This window comes from Pseudorca crassidens, chromosome 20 (assembly GCF_039906515.1).
Source record: "Pseudorca crassidens isolate mPseCra1 chromosome 20, mPseCra1.hap1, whole genome shotgun sequence".
NCBI lineage: Eukaryota > Metazoa > Chordata > Mammalia > Artiodactyla > Delphinidae > Pseudorca > Pseudorca crassidens.
Window position 1 is genome coordinate 49,104,186 of NC_090315.1, and position 20,601 is coordinate 49,124,786.

At 38.7% G+C, this 20,601-nt stretch overlaps 1 protein-coding gene, 1 long non-coding RNA gene and 1 pseudogene across 3 annotated transcripts in view; 2 read left to right on the forward strand and 1 right to left on the reverse strand.

Annotated features, from left to right (window-relative positions):
• Positions 1-20,601, forward strand: part of VAC14 (VAC14 component of PIKFYVE complex) — a 207,416-nt gene that overhangs the window by 60,793 nt on the left and 126,022 nt on the right. The window lies entirely within an intron of this gene.
• The window catches only part of LOC137215608 (uncharacterized), an 88,509-nt gene that overhangs the window by 43,340 nt on the left and 24,568 nt on the right, over positions 1-20,601 (reverse strand). The gene's annotated exons all lie outside the window — the stretch shown is intronic.
• The window catches only part of LOC137215416 (TBC1 domain family member 14-like), a 51,422-nt pseudogene that overhangs the window by 29,331 nt on the left and 1,490 nt on the right, over positions 1-20,601 (forward strand).

A 20,601-nucleotide genomic window follows, 5' to 3' on the forward strand; every position in this document is an offset into this window, starting at 1 on the left:
AAAAGCAGCTCAACATCACTAATTATTAGAGAAATGCAAATCAAAACTACAATGAGGTCTCACCTCACACCAGTCAGAATGGACATCATCAAGAAATCTACAAACAACAAATATTGGAGAGGGTGTGGAGAAAAGGGAACCCTCTTGCACTGCTGATGGGAATGTAAATTGATACAGCCACTATGGAGAACAGTATGGAGGTTCCTTAAAAAACTAAAAATAGAATTACTGTATGACCCAGTAATCCCACTACTGGGCATATAGCCAGAGAATACCATAACTCAAAAAGACACATGCATCCCAGTGTTCATTGCAGCACTGTTTACAATAGCCAGGTCATGGAAGCAACCTAAATGCCCATCGACAGACGAATGGATAAAGATGTGGTACATATATATAATGGAATATTACTCAGCCATAAAAAGGAATGAAATTGAGTCACTGAGACGTGGATGGATCTACAGACTGTCATACAGAGTGAAGTAAGTCAAAAACAGAAAAACAAATATCGTATATTAATGCATTTTTGTAGAAACTAGAAAAATGGTACAGATGAACCAGTTTGCAGGGCAGAAGTTGAGACACAGATGTAGAGAACAAACATATGGACACCAAGTGGGGAAAGCTGCGGGAGGTCTGGATGGTGGTGTGCTGAATTGGGCAATTGGGATTGACATGTATACACTGATGTGTATAAAATTGATGACTAATAAGAACCTGCTGTATAAAAAAATAAAATAAAATTCAAAATTTTTTTAAAAACAAAAAAACTAATACTAAACTTTCTTTGGGTTACTTGTATGGAAATATGTTAATATAAATGTTTCAGACATTACAAGAAATTCCTAAAAATCTTATATGTTCTGGTATAATGTTATAAGTCATAATTCTAGTTATTACCTTAAAATGTGTATCTCAGAAATGACTGAATTTCCTTGTCAGCTGCATTATTATGAACTTTCATCAAATCTTTAACTGTGGTCACTTTTAAATCTTTTGTCATTTATAGACAGTTCTGGGTGTACTCTGATGCTTTTGCAAAAATGTTCCTATAAAAGGGTTTCATCTTCAAGGAATTCATGGAAAAGACTCTGACAAGTACAGGTTTCTGGTAACTGACTATACTGCTGAACTGAATGAATAAGCGTTTTCAGAACTGTAATGGAAAAGTGATGAATTCATAAAAGTGCTGACAAAAGATCAAGATAAAAAAATTAATTACATGGGACTGAGTGAACAGATGAGGATGATTATAATTTTTGTGACTTTCTGTTTGAATAAAAAAAGAAAAATGAGGGCTTCCCTGGTGGTGCAGTGGTTGAGAGTCCGCCTGCCTATGCAGGGGACACAGGTTCGCACCCCAGTCCGGGAAGATCCCACATGCCGTGGAGCGCCTGGGCCCATGAGCCATGGCCGCTGAGCCTGCACGTCCGGAGCCTGCGCTCTGCAACAGGAGAGGCCACAACAGTAAGAGGCCCGCATACCGCCAGAAAAAAAGAAAACTGAAATGAAAAACAGATGTGGACAATGCTTTTTGCACAGGAATATTCTTTACTTTCTATTTATAATGTAAAAAACTGGATATAAGTTCAACAAAAAATTGTATTGGAATGGTACAGTATGATTCTGAAAAATTCTGATTTTGAAGAACTTTAATTATATGTAAATGTTCACAATAAAAAAAAAAAGATCCAACATGCAGCAGAGCAACTAAGCCCATGCACCACAACTCCTGAGCCCACGCACCCTCAACTACTGAAGCCCCCACACCCAGAGCTCTGCAGCAAGAGAAGCCAGAAGCCACAATGAGAAGCCTGTGCACCACAATGAAGAGTAGCCCCTGCTTGCCGTGCTAGAGAAAGCCCACGCACAGCAACGAAGACCCAATGCAGCCAAAAAACATTAAAAAATTTTTTTAAAAAATTAATTAAAAAATAAAATGCAAAAAAGTAAAAAAAAAAAAAAAAGACACATGAACCCCAATGTTCATTGCAGCACTATTTACAATAGCCAGGACATGAAGCAACCTAAATGCCCATCGACAGATGAATGGATAAAGAAGATGTGGTAAATATATACAATGGAATATTACTCAGCCATAAAAAGGAACGAAATTGGGTCATGTGTAGACACGTGGATGGATCTAGAGACTGTCATATAGAGTGAAGTAAGTCAGAAAAAGAGAAACAAATATCATATATTAACGCATGTAAGTGGAACCTAGAAAAATGATACAGATGAACTAGTTTGCAGGGCAGAAATTGAGACACAGACGTAGAGAACAAACGTATGGACACCAACCAAAGTGGCAGGGGGTGGGTGGTGGTGCTGTGATGAATTGGGAGATTGGGATTGACATATATACACTAATATGTATAAAATGAATAACTAATGAGAACCTGCTGTATAAAAAAATAAAATAAAATTCAAAAAAAATACTACATATCAATTACCTGTCACTTAGTGGATAGTGAATAATAAAAACCACCACCACAACCAACAGCAAAAACAAAACACCTGCTTTTACAAGTAAAACAGATGACAAAGGCAACATGCGATAAAAACCAATGCCACCTATCTTAAATATACCCATGTAAGTAAAGTTCATTAGATTGGGGTTAAATGTCAAATTTTAAAGTACAAAATTTAAAATCTTTTAAGTAAATAATCATTCTATAGTGAGATATTTAAGAAAATTGTGGTTTTCAGGGTATTGGACTCAGTTCACAAGTCAGAAAAGTATGGTATAAAGTCAGAAGTTAGGTAATATTAGAAGTGTTACAAAGAATGAAATAAAGCTAAAATTACAGCATTAGTACATTAGAAAATCTGTAAAAGACCCACTGTGCATAGAAGAAACCATCAACTTTGGAAGACTTTCTAATATGACATGGTTTATATAAACTCCTAATCAAAAATATAATAAAAGAAAAAGAAAGTAGAAAAACACATCGAACATATCACCATTTAAAAGAACCAGTTCCCAGGTGATTAGAAAAGATCTCTGAACCGGGTGGAAGGGTATAATTCCTAAATCCAAAGCGAAATTAAAACCACAAAGTTTAAACATAGCAGCATGGAAAAAATCAATACATCACAAAATAAAAAGGAATAATTTAGGTTTCATCTTCCTCTTTACAATAATTCTGTTTTTTAGATCAGATACAGTGGCTTAAGATGCTACCATGTCTTTAAGCTCCATTTTGTCGGGAAATACCTGTTTGTCTGCTACTTCTAAAGTTAAATAGGAGGTTTTACATTTAAGTTACAATGTGGAATACTTCAGAGTAACCTCATGCCAAGGCGACACATTTCTGAGGGATGCAAAGATATACAATAAACAGCTTTTAAAGGCATATTTTTAAACTTGCAGCAGGAAAGCTTTTCTGTGTCAAGACAATTATTCTTTTAATAGCATTGATCAAAGTGTCATTCTTCAATGACTGTACAATACCTTTTAAAGGAATACAACAAGGCACTAGGGTTATACACCTCTGTAGAGCAGACATCTTATTGGAAAAAAGGGAACAGTGGCCAAGATACAGTCAGTAGGTTTCATGCTTCTAATAAGAAACCTTTTCCTCCCTAGCTACTTCATTCTGAAGTCCACAACTGACATTATCCAAAGATTAAGTGTAAGATCTCTTTACTTCCGTAATTTAGAAGCATTTTCACAGAGGCCTAAACTGCAAGATCTCAGCTGTATCTCTGTAGATATTACAGTATGGCCTTGGAAACATCCTCTCAGACAGGGCCAGTGAGAAATTATTCATGAAGATTAGAAAAGAATGATGGTTTTATTTACTTTGCTACTCTCTGGGGAAAGAAGAAAGTGTATTTTAAGAAAGTTTTCAGATAATCACTGTTCATATTTATTGAAAAAGCCAAATACTAAAAGAACATTAAAATTACCTATTACTCTACCATAAAATAACTCTGTCAACTAACACTGATTAGGTAATCTTTCATAATGGGGAACTATTTAAAAATCATCTTAAAACAAGTCCTTTTTGTTGGGGTACTCATGCTTTAAGAAAGATAAAATAGAGTGATTGGTTCAAGATGGCAGAGTAGAAAGACGTGCTCTCACTCCCTCTTGTGAGAGCGCCAGAATCACAACTAACTGCTGGAGAATCATCGACAGGAAGACACTGGAACTCACCAAAAAAGATACCCCACATCCAAAGACAAAGGAGAAGCTACAATGAGACGGTAGGACGGGCACGATCACAATATTATCAAGTCCCATAACTGCTGGATGGGTGACTCACAAAATGGAGAACACATACCACATAAGTCCACTCACTGGAGGGAAGGTTCTGAGCCCCATGACAGGCTTCCCAACCTGGGGGTCCGGCAACAGGAGGAGGAATTCCTAGAGAATCAGACTTTGAAGCCTAGGGGAATTTGATAGCAGAACTTCGACAGGACTGGGGGAAACGGAAACTACACTCTTGGAGGACACACACAAAGTAGTGTGGGCATTGGGACCCAGGGGAAGGAGCGGTGACTCCATAGGAGACTGAACCACACCTACCTGCTGCTGTTGGAGGGTCTCCTGCAGAGTCAGGGGGTGGCTTTGGCTCACTGAGAGAACAAGGACACTGGCAGCAGAAGTTCTGGGAAGTACTCCTTGGCGTGAGCCCTCCCAAAGTCCGCCATTAGCCCCACCAAAGAGCCCGGGTAGGCTCCAGTGTTGAGTCGCCTCAGGCCAAACAATCAACAGGAAGGGAACCCGCCCCACCCATCAGCAGACAAGTGGATAAAGTTTTACTGAGCTCTGCCCACCAGAGCAACACCCAGCTCTACCCACCACCAGTCCCTCCCACCAGGAAACTTGCACAAGCCTCCTAGAAGGCCTCATCCACCAGACGGCAGACAACAGAAGCAAGAAGAACTACAATCCTGCAGCCTGTGGAACAAAAACCACATTCACAGAAAGACAGACAAGATGAAAAGGCAGAGGGCTATGTACCAGATGAAGGAACAAGATAAAATGCCAGAAAAACAACTAAATGAAGTGGAGATAGGCAACCTTCCAGAAAAAGAATTCATAATAATGATAGTGAAGATGATCCAGGACCTCAGAAAAAGAATGGAGGCAAAGATCGAGAAGATGCAAGAAATGTTTAACGGACACCTAGGAGAATTAAGGAACAAACAGTGATGAACAATACAATAACTGAAATGAAAACTACACTAGGAGTCAATAGCAGAATAACTGAGGCAGAAAAACAGACAAGTGACCTGGAAGACAGGATGGTGGAATTCACTGCCGTGCAACAGAACAAAGGAAAAAGAATGAAAAGAAATGAAGACAGCCTAAGAGACTTCTGGGAAAACATTAAACGCAACAACATTCGCATTACAGCAGTCCCAGAAGGAGAAGAGAGAGAGAAAGGACCCGAGAAAATATCTGAAGAGATTATACTCAAAAATTTCCCTAACATGGAAAGGAAATAGCCACTCAAGTCCAGGAAGCGCAGAGAGTCCCAGGTAGGATAAACCCAAGGAGAAACACGCCTAGACACATAATAATCAAACTGGCAAAAATTAACGACAAAGAAAAATTATTGAAAGTAGCAAGGGAAAAATGACAACATAGAAGGGAACTCCCATAAGGTTAACAGCTGATTTCTCAGCAGAAACTCTACAAGCCAGAAGGGAGTAGCATGACATATTTAAAGTGATGAAAGGGAAGAACCTACAACCAAGATTACTCTACCCAGCAAGGATCTCATTCAGATTCGACAAAGAAGTCAAAAGCTTTTACAGACAAGCAAAAGCTAAGAGAATTCAGCACCACCACACCAGCTCTACAACAAATGCTAAAGGAACTTGTCTAAGTGGGAAGCACAAGAGAAGAAAAGGACCTACAAAAACTTACCCATTACAATAAAGAAAAGGGTAACAGGAACATACATATTGATAATTACCTTAAACGTGAATGGATTAAAGGCTCCAACAAAAAGACATAGGCTCCCTAAATGGATACAAAAACAAGACCCATATATATGCTGTCTACAACAGATCCACTTCAGACCTAGGGACACATACAGACTGAAAGTGAGGGGATGGAAAAAGATATTCCATGCAAATGGAAATCGAAAGAAAGCTGGAGTAGCAATACTCGTATCAGATAAAATGGATTTAAAATAAAGAATGTTACAAGAGACAAGGGAGAACACTACATAATGATCAAGGGATCAAACCAAGAAGAAGATGTAACAATTATATATAAATATACATGCACCGAACACAGAAGCACCTCAATACATAAGACAACTACTAACAGCTATAAAAGAAGAAATCGACATTAACACAATAATAGTGGGGCACTTTAACACCTCACTTACACAAATGGACAGATCATCCAAACAGAAATTAAGAAAACACAAGCTTTAAATGACACAATAGACCAGACAGATTTAATTGGTATTTATAGGACATTCCATCCAAAAACAGCAGATTACACTTTCTTCTCAAGTGTGCACGGAACATTCTCCAGGATAGGTCACACACCTTGGGTCACAAATCAAGCCTCAGTAAATTTAAGAAAACTGAAATTATATCAAGCATTTTTTCTGACCACAACACTAAGAAATTAGAAATCAATTACAGGGAAAACACTGTAAAAAACACAACCACATGGAGGCTAAACAATACACTACTAAATAACCAAGAGATCACTGCAGAAATCAAAGAGGAAATCAAAAAATACCTAGAAACATATGAGAACCCAAAACACGACAACCCAAAACCTATGGGATGCAACAAAAGCAGTTCTAAGAGGGAAGTTTAAAGCAATACAATCCTACCTCAAGAAACAAGAAACATCTCAAATAAACAAGCTAACATTACACCTAAAGCTATTAGAGAAAGAAGAACAAAAAAACCCCCAAAGTTAGCAGAAGGAAAGAAATCATAAAGATCAGATCAGAAACAAATGAAAAAGAAATGAAGGAAACAAGAGCTAAGATCAATAAAACTAAAAGCTGGTTCTTTAAGAAGATAAAACTGTTAAACCATTAGCCAGACTCATCAAGAAAAAAAAGAAGACTCAAATCAACAGTATTAAAAATGAAAAAGGATAACAACGGACACAGCAGAAACAAAGAATCGTAAGAGATTACTACAAGCAACTATATGCCAATAAAATGGACAACCTGGAAATGGACAAATTCTTAGAAAAGCACAACCTCCTGAGACTGAACCAGGAAGAAATAGAAAATATAAACAGACCAATCACAAACACTGATATTGAAACTGTGATTAAAAATCTTTCAACAGGGGCTTCCCTGGTGGCGCAGTGGTTGAGAGTCTGCCTGCCGATGCAGGGACACGGGTTCGTGAGCCAGTCCGGGAAGATCCCACATGCCGCCGAGCGGCTAGGCCCGTGAGCCATGGCCACTGACCCTGTGCGTCCAGAGCCTGTGTTCCGCAACGGGAGGGGCCACAACAGTGAGAGGCCCGCGTACCGCAAAAAACAAAACAAAACAAAACAAAAATCTTTCAACAAACAAAAGCCCAGGACCAGATGGACTCACAGGTAAATTATATCAAACATTTAGAGAAGAGCTAACACCCATCCTTCTCAAACTCTTCCAAAAAACTGCAGAGGAAGGAACACCCACAAACATTCTATGAGGCCACCATCACCTTGATACCAAAACCAGACAAAGATACAACAAAAAGAGAAAATTACAGACCAATATTACTGATGAATATAGATGCAAAAATTCTCAACAGAATACCACCAAACAGAATCCAACAACACATGAAAAGGATCATACACCATGATGAAGGAGGATTTATCCCAGGGATGTAAGGATTCTTCAATATACTCAAATCAATCAATGTGATACACCATATTAAAAAATGGAAGAAGAAAAACCATATGATCATCTCAATAGATGCAGAAAAACCTTTCGACAAAATTCAACACCCATTTATGATAAAAACTCTCCAGAAAGTGGGCATACAGGGAACCTACCTCGACATAATAAAGGCCATATATGACAAACCCACAGCAAACTTCACTCTCAATGGTGAAAAACTGAAAGCATTTCCTCTAAGATCAGGAACAAGACAAGGATGTCCACTCTCACCACTATTATCCAACATAGTTTTGGAAGCCCTAGCCATGGCAATCAAGAAGAAAAAGAAATAAAAGGAATACAAATTGGAAAAGAAGAAGGAAAACTGTCACTGTTAGCAAATGACATGATACTATACATAGGGAATCCTAAAGATGCCACCAGAAAACTACTAGCGCTAACCAATGAATTTGGTTAAGTTGCAGGATACAAAATTAATGCACAGAAATCTCTTGCATTCCTATACATTAATGATGAAAAATCTGAAAGAGAAATTAAGGAAACACTCCCATTTACCACTGCAACATAAAGAATAAAATACCTAGGAATAAACCTACCTACAGAGACAAAAGACCTGTATGCAGAAAACTATAAGACACTGATGAAACAAATTAAAGATGATACAAACAGATGGAGAGACATATCATGTTCTTGGATTGGAAGAATCAATATTGTGAAAATGACTATAATACCCAAAGCAATCTACAGATTCAATGCAATCCTTATGAAATTACCAATGGCATTTTGTCACGAACTAGAACCAAAAATCTTAAAATTTGTCTGGAGACACAAAAGACCCCAAACAGCCAAAGCATTCTTGAGGGAAAAAAACACAGCTGTAGGAATCAGACTCCCTGACTTCAGACTATACTACAAAGCTACAATAATGAAGACAGTATGGTACAGGCATAAAAACAGAAATATAGATCAATGGAGCAGGATAGAAAGCCCAGAGATAAACCCAACACCTGTGGTCAACTAATCTATGACAAAGGAGGCAAGGATATACAATGGAGAAAAGACAGTCTCTTCAATAAGTGGTGCTCGGGAAACTGGACAGCTACCTGTAAAAGAATGAAATTAGAACACTCCCTAACACTATACACAAAAATAAACTCAAAATGGGTTAGAGACCTAAATTTAAGAGTGGACACTATAAAACTCTTAGAGGAAAACATAGGAAGAACACTCTGACATAAATCACGGCAAGATCTTTTTTGATCCACCTCCTAGAGTAATGGAAATTTTAAAAAAAACAAAAAAGAACCAAATGGGACCTAATGAAACTTAAAAGCTTTTGCAAAGCAAAGGAAACTACAAACAAGACAAAAAGACAACCCTTAAAATGGGAGAAAATATTTGCAGATGAATCAACGGACAAAGGATTAATCTCCAAAATATATAAACAACTCATGCAGCTCAATATTAAAAAAACAAACAACCCAATCCAAAAATGGGCAGAAGACCTAAATAGACATTTCTCCAAAGAAGACATACAGATGGCCAAGAAGCACATGAAAAGCAGCTCACCATCACTAATTAGTAGAGAAATGCAAATCAAAACTACAATGAGGTATCACCTCACACAGTTAGAATGGGCATCATCAGAAAATCTGCAAACAATAAATGCTGGAGAGGGTGTGCAGAAAACGGAACCCTCTTGCACTGTTGGTGGGAATGTAAATTGATACAGCCACTATGGAGAACAGTATGGAGGTTCCTTAATAAACTAAAAATAGAACTACCATATGACCCAGCAATCCCAATACTGGGCATATACCCTGAGAAAACTGTAATTCAAAAAGAGTCATGCACCCCAATGTTCACTGCAGCAGTATTTACAAGAGCCAGGTCATGGAAGCAACCTAAATGTCTATTGACAGATGAATGGATAAAGAAGATGTGGTGCATATATACAATGGAATATTACTCAGCCATAAAAAGGAACGAAATTGGGTCATTTGTTGAGATGTGGATGAATCTAGAGACTGTCACACAGAGTGAAGTAAGTCAGAAAGAGAAAAAAATAAGTATATATTAATGCATATATTTGGAACCTAGAAAAATGGTACAGATGAACCGGTTTGCTGGGCAAAAATTGAGACACAGATGTAGAGATCAAACGTATGGACACAAAGTGGGGAAAGTGGTGGGGGAAGGTGGTGGTGGTGTGATGAACTGGGAGATTGAGATTGACATATATATACTAATATGTATAAAATGGATAACTAATAAAAACCTGCTGTATAATAAATTAAATAAAATTCAAAAAAAAAGATAAAATAAATTCCGAAACTACTTATAAAACTTAATCACATGAGTATACAAACTCATAAAACACTTCCATCAATTCACCAAATTTCTAACCATTCAGCAAATAGAGCTAAGGGTGGAACAAAAATAGAAAGGGAGACTGTTCCTGCTTTTCATGCAAAACATTTACTTATTTTTCACTGTTAAAGAAAATATGACTTGAGTACAGAATTACACAAATATCGCAGATACGTTGATTGCAGCCTAAATGTCTACCTTTTGCAAACTATTTAAGGGCCTCATAGAGTCTAAGGAATGTTACCAATAATAATTATAGTCTTGCATCAAAAAATAAAACTCAACTTTACAGACAACACCAGATGCACTTCATAAACCTTTTCCCTAAAAGTTAAGTTTTAAAAGTAGAAGACTCTGGGCTTCCCTGGTGGCACAGTGGCTAAGAATCTGCCTGCCAATGCAGGAGACACAGGTTCGAGCCCTGGTCTGGGAAGATCCCACATGCCGCGGAGCACCTAAGCCCGTCCGCCACAACTACTGAGCCTGCGCTCTAGACGCTTCGAGCCACAGCTACTGAAGCCCACGTGCCTAGAGCCCGTCCTCTGAAACAAGAGAAGCCACCGCAATAAGAAGCCCATGTACCGCAACAAAGAGTAGCCCCCACTCGCTGAAACTAGAGAAAGCCTGCACACAGCAACAAAGACCCAACTCAGCCAAAAATAAATAAATGAATAAATTTATAAAAGAAACCAGGTAGTAGGAACATCAAAAAAAAATTTTTTTTTTTTAAAGTACAAGAATCTAACTCCTTTTAAAGGTGTGAGTTTGGGTGTGGGGTATGTGGGTGTGTAGTGGGAGGAAAATGTTGAGAGAAGGAAGTTCCTACGAATGGCTTTCCAAATTTTATTATCAAACAGAATATTGTTTCAGGCAAAGCAGAAAAACAGAGCATCTGAACCAACTCCATCACTGAAAACAACTAAAAATGCAAGGTAATATACAAAAACATCTTAAAAGCATCCCAGTTGATAAAAATAGTAAGAAATTATTAATATAAAATCTAAAGGAAACTGGGAAATCAGAGAAGGTAAGTGTAGTGCTAAACCTGCTTTTGCCCTAAGTATATCTGGTCAACCATTCTGACCAAAGTTAAAATGTACAGATCTGGTTTGGAATGAAGGATAGAAAACAAACACAAACACCATCTAAGAGTCTAACAAGAGGCTCTCCTCCCATGAAGCTGGGAACTCAACGAGTTAGGCCCACAAAGTAATGGTAATCCAGGAGTCTGGGCTTAAGGGACTGTAAGGAAATCTATCTTGGCAATGAACAAAACAGAAGAAAACATAAAACACAAGTTGTAAACATAACCTAGCAGTCAAATAAATATACACGCCAAATTCACATCACCCAAATGGGTCCAAATAAATAAATAAAGTTGTATGTGACTGGAAGGGCAGAGTCAAGATGGCAGAGTGGGAGGATGCGGAGTTTGCATCTCCCCACAACTAGGGCACCTACGGGACACTGATGGAGGTCCTCCACGCCCGAGGAGATGGGAGGAACCCCTGAGCTACCCAGTAGGACATGGGGGGACTGAGGGGGGAGGAGAAGTGGAGGCCAGACAGGACCAGTGCCCCTGAGGGGTGGCTGGGAGAGGGGAGGGGTTCCCACATCTGAAGGGACCCTTGGGGGCTTGGAGGATCAGGGGGCAGTGTAGCTAGCGTTTCCCCTGCCCAATCGGCCCCAGGAAGCCTGCTGGGCTCCCAGGCTAGGTCCTCCCCCTCCAATGCCCCTCCAGCTGCACTGGTCCTTGGGGCGTAGGAGGGAGGGGTGGGAAGAAGAGGAGAGGTTGAGGTAAAGGGGCCCCCTCTGGGATCAGAGAATCAGGGGAGGCACAGCGGGCGTTTCCACAACACACACACACACACACACACACACACACACGGCACACTCAGGTCCTGGAAAGCCTGCTGAGATCCCTTCCTTCGCCCTCCAAGGCTCCCTACAGCCCCATGGGTCGTAGGGGCATGGGTGGGGAGGGGCCAAGAATAGAAAAGGTGAGGTGGAGGGCCCTCCGGGATCGGAGGATCAGGGGAGACTAGTTTCCCCTGTCCACTCGGGCCCAGGGAGCCTGCTGGGGTCCCAGACCTGGTGCTCCACCCTCCTGGGCCACAGGCACTCCTGGGCCTCTCCTGGGTGGGTTGCCTGGGTGAGGCACTGAGCCTAAGCCCCGTCCCCACCCCAGCCCCACCCCTGGGGCCTTTTCTGGCCCTCTGGATCCTAATAATAGGGCTGCCTCCTACCTAAATCCCACCCCTGCCTAAGCCCCATCCCCCACAGCCAAGGCCTTTTCTGGCTTTTTTTTTTTTTGCTACTGTGATTCTATTTTACCTTTTGGTAAAAGGTTGTTTCATTTATATTTTTATTTTTTCTAACATATCTATTAGTTTTCTAATCTTAGTTTTTACTCTTTATTATTGTTCTGCTCTTTTTTCTTCCCCCCTACAGAGCTTGCAGGATCTTGGTTCAAGAGCTGGTGTTCAGGCCTATGCTCCTGTGGTGGGAACTCTGAGTCAGAACCACTGGACTAACAGAGAACCACGGACCCCAAGAAATATTCATCAGAGTGAGGTCTCCTGGAGGTCCTCACCTTGGCACCAAGACGTGGCTCTACCTAACAGCCTACAAATTCCAGTGCTGGAAGCCTCAGGCCAAACAGCCAGTAAGACAGGAACACAATCCCACCCATCAAGAAGAAAATGAGATGACAAAAAAATATGTCACAGATGAAAAGGCAAGGTAAAAACCTCCAAGACCAAATAAATGAAGAGGAAATAGGCAAGCTACCTGAAAAAGAATTCAGAGTAATGATAGTAAAGATGATCCAGAATCTTGGAAATAGAATTGTGGCATGGATTGAGAAAATACAATGAGTGTTTAACAAAGATCTAGAAGAACTAAAGAACAAACAGACAGAGATGAACAACACAATAAATGAAATGAAAAATACACTAGAAGGAATCAGTAACAGAATAACTGAGGCAGAAGAACAAGTAGTGAGCTGGAGGACAGAATGGTGTAAATAACTGCTGCACGACAGAATACAGAAAAAAGAATGAAAAGAAATGAGGACAGTCTCAGAGACCTCTGGGACAACATTAAAGACACCAACAGTTGAATTATAGGGGTCCCAGAAGAAGAAGAGAAAGAGTCTGAGAAAATATTTAAAGAAATTATAGTTGAAAACTTTCCTAACATGGGAAAGGAAATAGCCACCTAAGTCCAGGAAGTGCAGAGTCCCATACAGGATAAACCCAAGGAGAAACACACCGAGACACATATTAATCAAACTAACAAAAATTCAATTCAAAGAAAAAATATTAAAAGCAGCAAGGGAAAAGCAACAAATAACATACAAGGGAATCCCCATAAGGTTATCAGCTGATTTTTCAGCAGAAACTCTGCAAGCCAGAAGGGAGTGGCAGGATATACTTAAAGTGATGGAGAAAAACCTACAACCAAGATTACTCTACCCAGCAAGGATCTCATTCAGATTCAGCTGAGAAATCAAAAGCTTTACAGACAAGCAAAAGCTAAGAGAATTCAGCACCACCAAACCATATTTACAACAAATGCTAAAGGAACTTCCCTAGGTGGGAAACACAAGAGAAGAAAAAGACCCACAAAAACAAACCCAAAACAATTAAGAAAATGGTGATAGGAACATACATATCAATAATAACCTTGAATGTAAATGGATTAAATGCCCCAACCAAAAGACACAGACTGGCTGAATGGATACAAAAACAAGACCCATATATATGCTGTCTACAAGAGACGCACTTCAGACCTAGGGACACATACAGACTGAAAGTGAGGGGATGGAAAAAGATATTCCACACAAATGGAAATCAAAGGAAAGCTGGAGTAGTAATACTCGTATCAGATAAAATACACTTTAAAATAAAGACAGTTACAAGAGATAAGGAACAACACTACATAATGATCACGGGATCAATCCAAGAAGAAGATATAACAATTATAAATATTTATGCACCCAACATAGGAGTACCACAACATATAAGGCAAATGCTAACAATCATAAAAGGAGAAATTGACAGTAACACAATAATAGTACGGGACTTTAACACCCCACTTACACCAATGGACAGATCATCCAAACAGAAAATAAGGAAACACAAGCTTTAAATGGCACAACAGACCAGACAAACTTAACTGATATTTATAGGACACCCACCCGAAAGTAGCAGAATACGCTTTCTTCTCAAGTGCACAGAGAACATTCTCCAGGATAGATCACATCTTGGGTCACAAATCAAGCCTCAATAAATTTAAGAAAACTGAAATCATATCAAGCATCTTTTCTAACCACAATGCTATGAGATTAGAAATAAATTAAAGGGAAAAAAACCTGTAAAAAAACACAAATACACGGAGGCTAAACAGTGCACTACTAAGTAACCAAGAGATCACTGAAGAAACCAAAGAAGAAATAAACCAAAAAAAAATACACAGAAACAAATGACAATGAAAACACGATGACCCAAAACCTATGGGATGCAGAAAAAGCGGTTCTAAGAGGGAAGTTTATAGCAATTCATTCTCACCTCAAGAAATAAGAAAAATCTCAAACAATCTAAGCTTACACCTAAAGCAACTAGAGAAAGAAGAACAAAGAAAACCCAAAGTCAGTAGAAGGAAAGAAATCATAAAGATCAGAGGAGAAATAAATGAAAAAGAAATGAAGGAAACAATAGCAAAGATCAATAAAACTGAAAGCTGGTTCTTTGAAAAGATAAACAAAATTGATAAACCTTTAGCCAGACTCATCAAGAAAAAAAGGGAGAGGACATAAACCAATAAAATTAGAAATGAAAAAGGGGAAATCACAACTGACACCGCAGAAATACAAAGGACTGTAAGAGACCGCTACAAACAACTATATGCCAATAAAACGGACAACCTCAAAGATACTGACAAATTCTTGGAAAGGTACAATTTTCCAAGACTGAACCAGGAAAAATTAGAATATATAAACAGACATATAGCAAGCAATGAAATTGAAACTGTAATTAAAAATCTTCCAACAAAGTCCAGGCAGATGGCTTCACAGGCGAATTCTATCAAACATTAGAGAAGAGCTAACACCTATCCTTCTCAAACTCTTAGAAAACATTGCAGAGGACGGAACACTCCCAAATTCGTTCTACAAGGCCACCATCACTGATACCAAAACCAGACAAAGGTATCACAAAAAAAGAAAATTACAGACCAATATCACTGATGAACATACACGCAAAAATCCTCAACAAAATACTAGCAAACTGAATCCAACAACATATTAAAAGGATTATACACCACGGACCAAGTGGGATTTATCCCAGGAATGCAAGGATTCTTCAATATATGCAAATCAATCAATGTGATACACCACATTAACAAATTAAAGAATAAAAAACATATGATCTCAATAGATGCGGGAAAAGCTTTTGACAAAATTCAACCCCCATTTATAATAAAAACTCTCCAGAACATGGGCACAGCGGGAACCTACCTCAACATAATAAAGGCCATATATGACAAACCCACAGCAAACTTCATTCTCAATGGTGAAAAACTGAAAGGAAATCTTAGAGGAAATCTCTAAGATCAGGAACAAGACAAGGATGTCCACTCTCGCCACTCTTATTCAACAGTTTTGGAAGTCCTAGCCATGGCAATTAGAGAAGAAAAAGAAATAAAAGGAATACAAATTGGAAAAGAAGAAGTAAAACTGTCACTGTTTGCTGATGGCATGATACTATACCTAGGAAATCCTAAAGATGCCACCAGAAAACGATGAGAACAAATCAATGAATTTGGTAAGGTTGTAGGGTGCAAAATTAACGCGCAGAAATCTTTTGCATTCCTATACGCTAAGAGAAATTAAGGAAACAATCCCATTTACCATCGTAACATAAAGAATAAAATACCTAGGAATAAACCTACCTAAGGATGCAAAAGACCTGTACTCAGAAACTATAAAACACTGAAGAAAGAAATCAAAGGTGACACAAACAGATGGAGAAACAGAACATGTTCTTGGATTGGAAAAATCAATATTGTGAAAATGACTATACTACCCAAAGCAATCTACAAGGTCAGTGCAATCCCTATCAAATTACCAATGGCATTCTTCACAGAATTAGAACAAAAATTTTTACAATTTGTATGGAAACAAAAAAGACCTGAATAGCCAAAGCAATCTTGAGAAAGAAAAATGGAGCTGGAGGAATCAGGCTCCCAGACTTCAGACTATACTACAAAGCTACAGTAATCAAGACAGTATGGTACTGGCACAAAAACAGAAATATATGGAACTTCCCTGGTGGTGCAGTGGGTAAGAATCCGCCTGCCAATGCAGGGGACATGGGTTTGATCCCTAGTCCAGGAAGATCCCCCATGCCACAGAGCAACTAAGCCTATGCGCCACAGCTACTGAGCCTGCACTCTAGAGACCGTGAAACAGTCTCTACTACTGAGCCCGTGCACCACAACTACTGAAGCCCATGAGCTCTCAGCCCGCGTGTCGCAACTACTGAGCCCACATGCTGCAACTACTGAAGCCCGCATGCCTAAAACCTGTGCTCTGCAACGAGAAGCCACCACAATGAGAAGCCCGCACACCGCAATGAAGGGTAGCCCCGCTCGCCACAACTAGAGAAACCCACACACAGCAACAAAGACCCAACGCAGCCAAAAATAATAAATAAAATTATTTTTTTAAAAAACGGAAATATAGATCAATGGTACAAGAGAAAGCCCAGAGATAAACCCATGCACCTATCGTCACCTCATTTATGGCAAAAGAGGCAAGAACATACAATGGAGAAAGGACAGTCTCTTCAATAGGTGTTTCTGGAAAAACTGGACAGCTACATGTAAAAGAATGAAATTAGAACACCCCCTAATACCACGCACAGAAATAAACTCAAAATGGATTAAAGACCTAAATGTAAGACCAAACACTATAAAACTTAGAGGAAAACACAGGAAGAACACTCTTTGACATAAATTACAGCAAGATCTTTTTTGACCACCTCCTAGAGTAATGAAAATGAAAACAAAGTAAACAAATGGGACCCAATAAAACTTAAAAGCTTCTGCACAGCAAAGGAAACCATAAAGAAGACGGAGAGACAACCCTCAGAATGGGAGAAAATATTTGCAAACGAAGCTACAGACAACGAATTAATCTCCAAAATATACAAACAGTACATGCAGCTCAATATCAAGAAAACAAGCAACCCAATTAAAAAATGGGTGTAAGACCTAAATAGAATTTCACCAAAGAAGAGATACAGATGGCCAAGAGGCACATGAAAAGATGTTCAACATCACTAATTATTAGAGAAATGCAAATCAAAACTGCAATGAGGTATCACCTCACACCAGTCAGAATGGCCATCATCAAAAAATCTACAAACAATAAATGCTGGAGAGGGTGTGGAGTAAAGGGAACCCTCCTGCAGTATTGGTGGGAATGTAAATTGATACAGCCACTATGGAGAACAGTATTGGAGGTTCCTTAAAAAACTAAAAATAGAACTACCATATGACCCAGCAATCCCACTGCTGGGCATATACCCTGAGAAAACCATAATTCAAAAAGAGTCATGTACCAAAATGTTCATTGCAGCTCTATTTACAATAGCCTGGAGATGGAAACAACCTAAGTGTCCATCATCAGATGAATGGATAAAGAAGATGTGGTACATATATACAATGGAATATTACTCAGCCATAAAAAGGAACGAAATTAGGTCATTTGTAGAGATGTTGATGGACCTAGAGTCTGTCATACAGAGTGAAGTAAGCCAGAAAGTGAAAAACAAATATCATATATTAACGCATGTATGTGGAACCTAGAAAAATGGTACAGATGAACCTATTTGCAGGGCAGGAATAGAGAGGTAGATGTAGACATAGAGAACGGACATGTGGAAACGGGGTGGGAAGGGGATGGTCAGTTGAATTGGGAGATTAGGATGGGCATATATACACTACCATGCATAAAACAGATAGCTAGTGGGAACAAGCTATAAAGCACAGGAAGCGCAGCCCGGTGCTCTCTGACGACCTAGTTGGGTGGGATGGGGTGGGAAGAGGGAGGTCAAAGAGGGAGGGAATATAGGTATACATATAGCTGATTCACTGCATTGTACAGCAGAAACTAACATAACATTGTAAAGCAATTATACTCCAATAAAAAAAAGTTTTTTTTAGTTGTATGCGACTAGTCACACTGAAAAAAGCCAGATTGCAATGAACACAAATGTTATCTGGTGGAACAAACTATGCATTATGGAAGAAACTAGCAAAAACAAAATACGAGTTCATTTTTTGGAATTATCAAACACAGATTATTTGGTAACCATGTTTAATATGTTTAAAATAATTTTTAAAGTGTAAAAATAAATCCACAGAACAGAAAATTTAAACTCATGATGTAAAATGTTCACAAGACATTTATATGAAGTAAATATACAGTAGCTGAAAAAAATTTTTTTCTTGGTTCCTTGGTACTACAGGTTTTTTTTTTTTTTGCGGTACGCGGGCCTCTCACTGCTGTGGCCTCTCCCGTTGCGGAGCACAGGCTCCGGACGCGCAGGCTCAGCGGCCATGGCTCACGGGCCCAGCCGCTCCGCGGCATGTGGGATCCTCCCGGACCAGGGCACAAACCCGCGTCCCCCACATCAGCAGGCGGACTCTCAACCACTGTGCCACCAGGAAAGCCCACTACAGGTCTTTTTTTAATTGAAGTATAGTCGATATACAATATTGTGTTAGTTTCACAGCAAAGTGATTCAGTTATATATATATATATATATATATATTCTTTACATATATATATTCTTTACATATATATATTCTTTACATATATATATTCTTTACATATATTCTTTACATATATATATTCTTTACATATATATATTCTTTACATATATATATTCTTTACATATATATTCTTTACATATATATATTCTTTACATATATATATTCTTTACATATATATATTCTTTACATATATATATTCTTTACATATATATACTTTATATATATATTCTTTTTCAGATTCTTTTCCATTATAGGTTGTTATAAGACATTGAATATAGTTCCCTTACTCTACAGTAGGTCCTTGTTTATCTGTTTTATATATAGCAGCATGTATCTGTTAAACCCGAACTCCTAATTTATCCCTCTTCCCGCTTTCCCACTTGATAACCATAAGTTTGTTTTCTGTCTGTGAATCTGCTTCTCTTTTGTAAATAAGCTCATTTGTATCACTTTTTAAGATTCCACATATAAGTGATATCATATGCTATTTGTCTTTCTCTGACTCACTTCGCGCTAGTGTGATATCTTTACATCCATCCATGTTGCTGTAAATGGCATTATTTCGTGTTTTTATGGCTGAGTAATATTCCATTGTACATATATACCACATCTTCCTTATCCATTCATCTGTTGATGGATACTTAGGTTGCTTCCATGTATTGGCTATTGTAAATAGTACTGCAATGAATACTGCGGTGCATGTATCTTTTCTAAGTATGGTTTTCTCTGGATATATGCCCCAGGAGTGGGATTGCTGGATCATATGGTAGCTCTATTTTTAGTTTTTCAAGGAACTTCCATACTGTTCTCCATAGTGGCTTCACCAATTTACATTCCCACCAACAGTGTAGGAGGGTCCCCTTTTCCCTACACCCTCTCCAGCATTCATTCTTTGTAGATTTTTTGATGATGGCCATTCTGGCAGGTGTGAGGTGATAAGACTCCTCACTGTAGTTCTGATTTGCATTTTCTAATAATTAGCAATGTTGAGCATTTTTCATATGCCTGTTGGCCATCTGTATGTATTCTTTGGAGAAATGTCTGTTTAGGTCTTCTGCCCATTTTTCGATTGGTTTGTTTGTTTTTCTGTTATTGAGCTGTATGAGCTGTTTGTATATTTTGGAAATTAAGCCCTTGTCAGTTGCTTCGTTTGCAAATATGGTGGCATGTGGGATCTTAGTTTCCCAACCAGGGCACGCTCCCTGCATTGGAAGCATGGATCCTTACCACTGGAATGCCAGGGAAATCCCTGAAAATGTTTTATATCTTGATCTGGAGATTATATATATATATATATATATATATATACACACGCTCTGTGGCATATAGGATCTTACCAGGCCAGGACTCAAACCCGTGTCCCCTGCATTTGCAGGTGGATTCTTAACCACTGCACCACCAGAGAAGCTCCATTCTAACTTTTAAATCTCAAATATAACTCAATCAAATTCAATAGAGCAAAACAAATCTAGAATTTTAAATGATTAACTATACCGTAGTTCTGTGTAAAATTCATAGATGATCAAAAGTAGACAGATTTAAAATCCTCTCC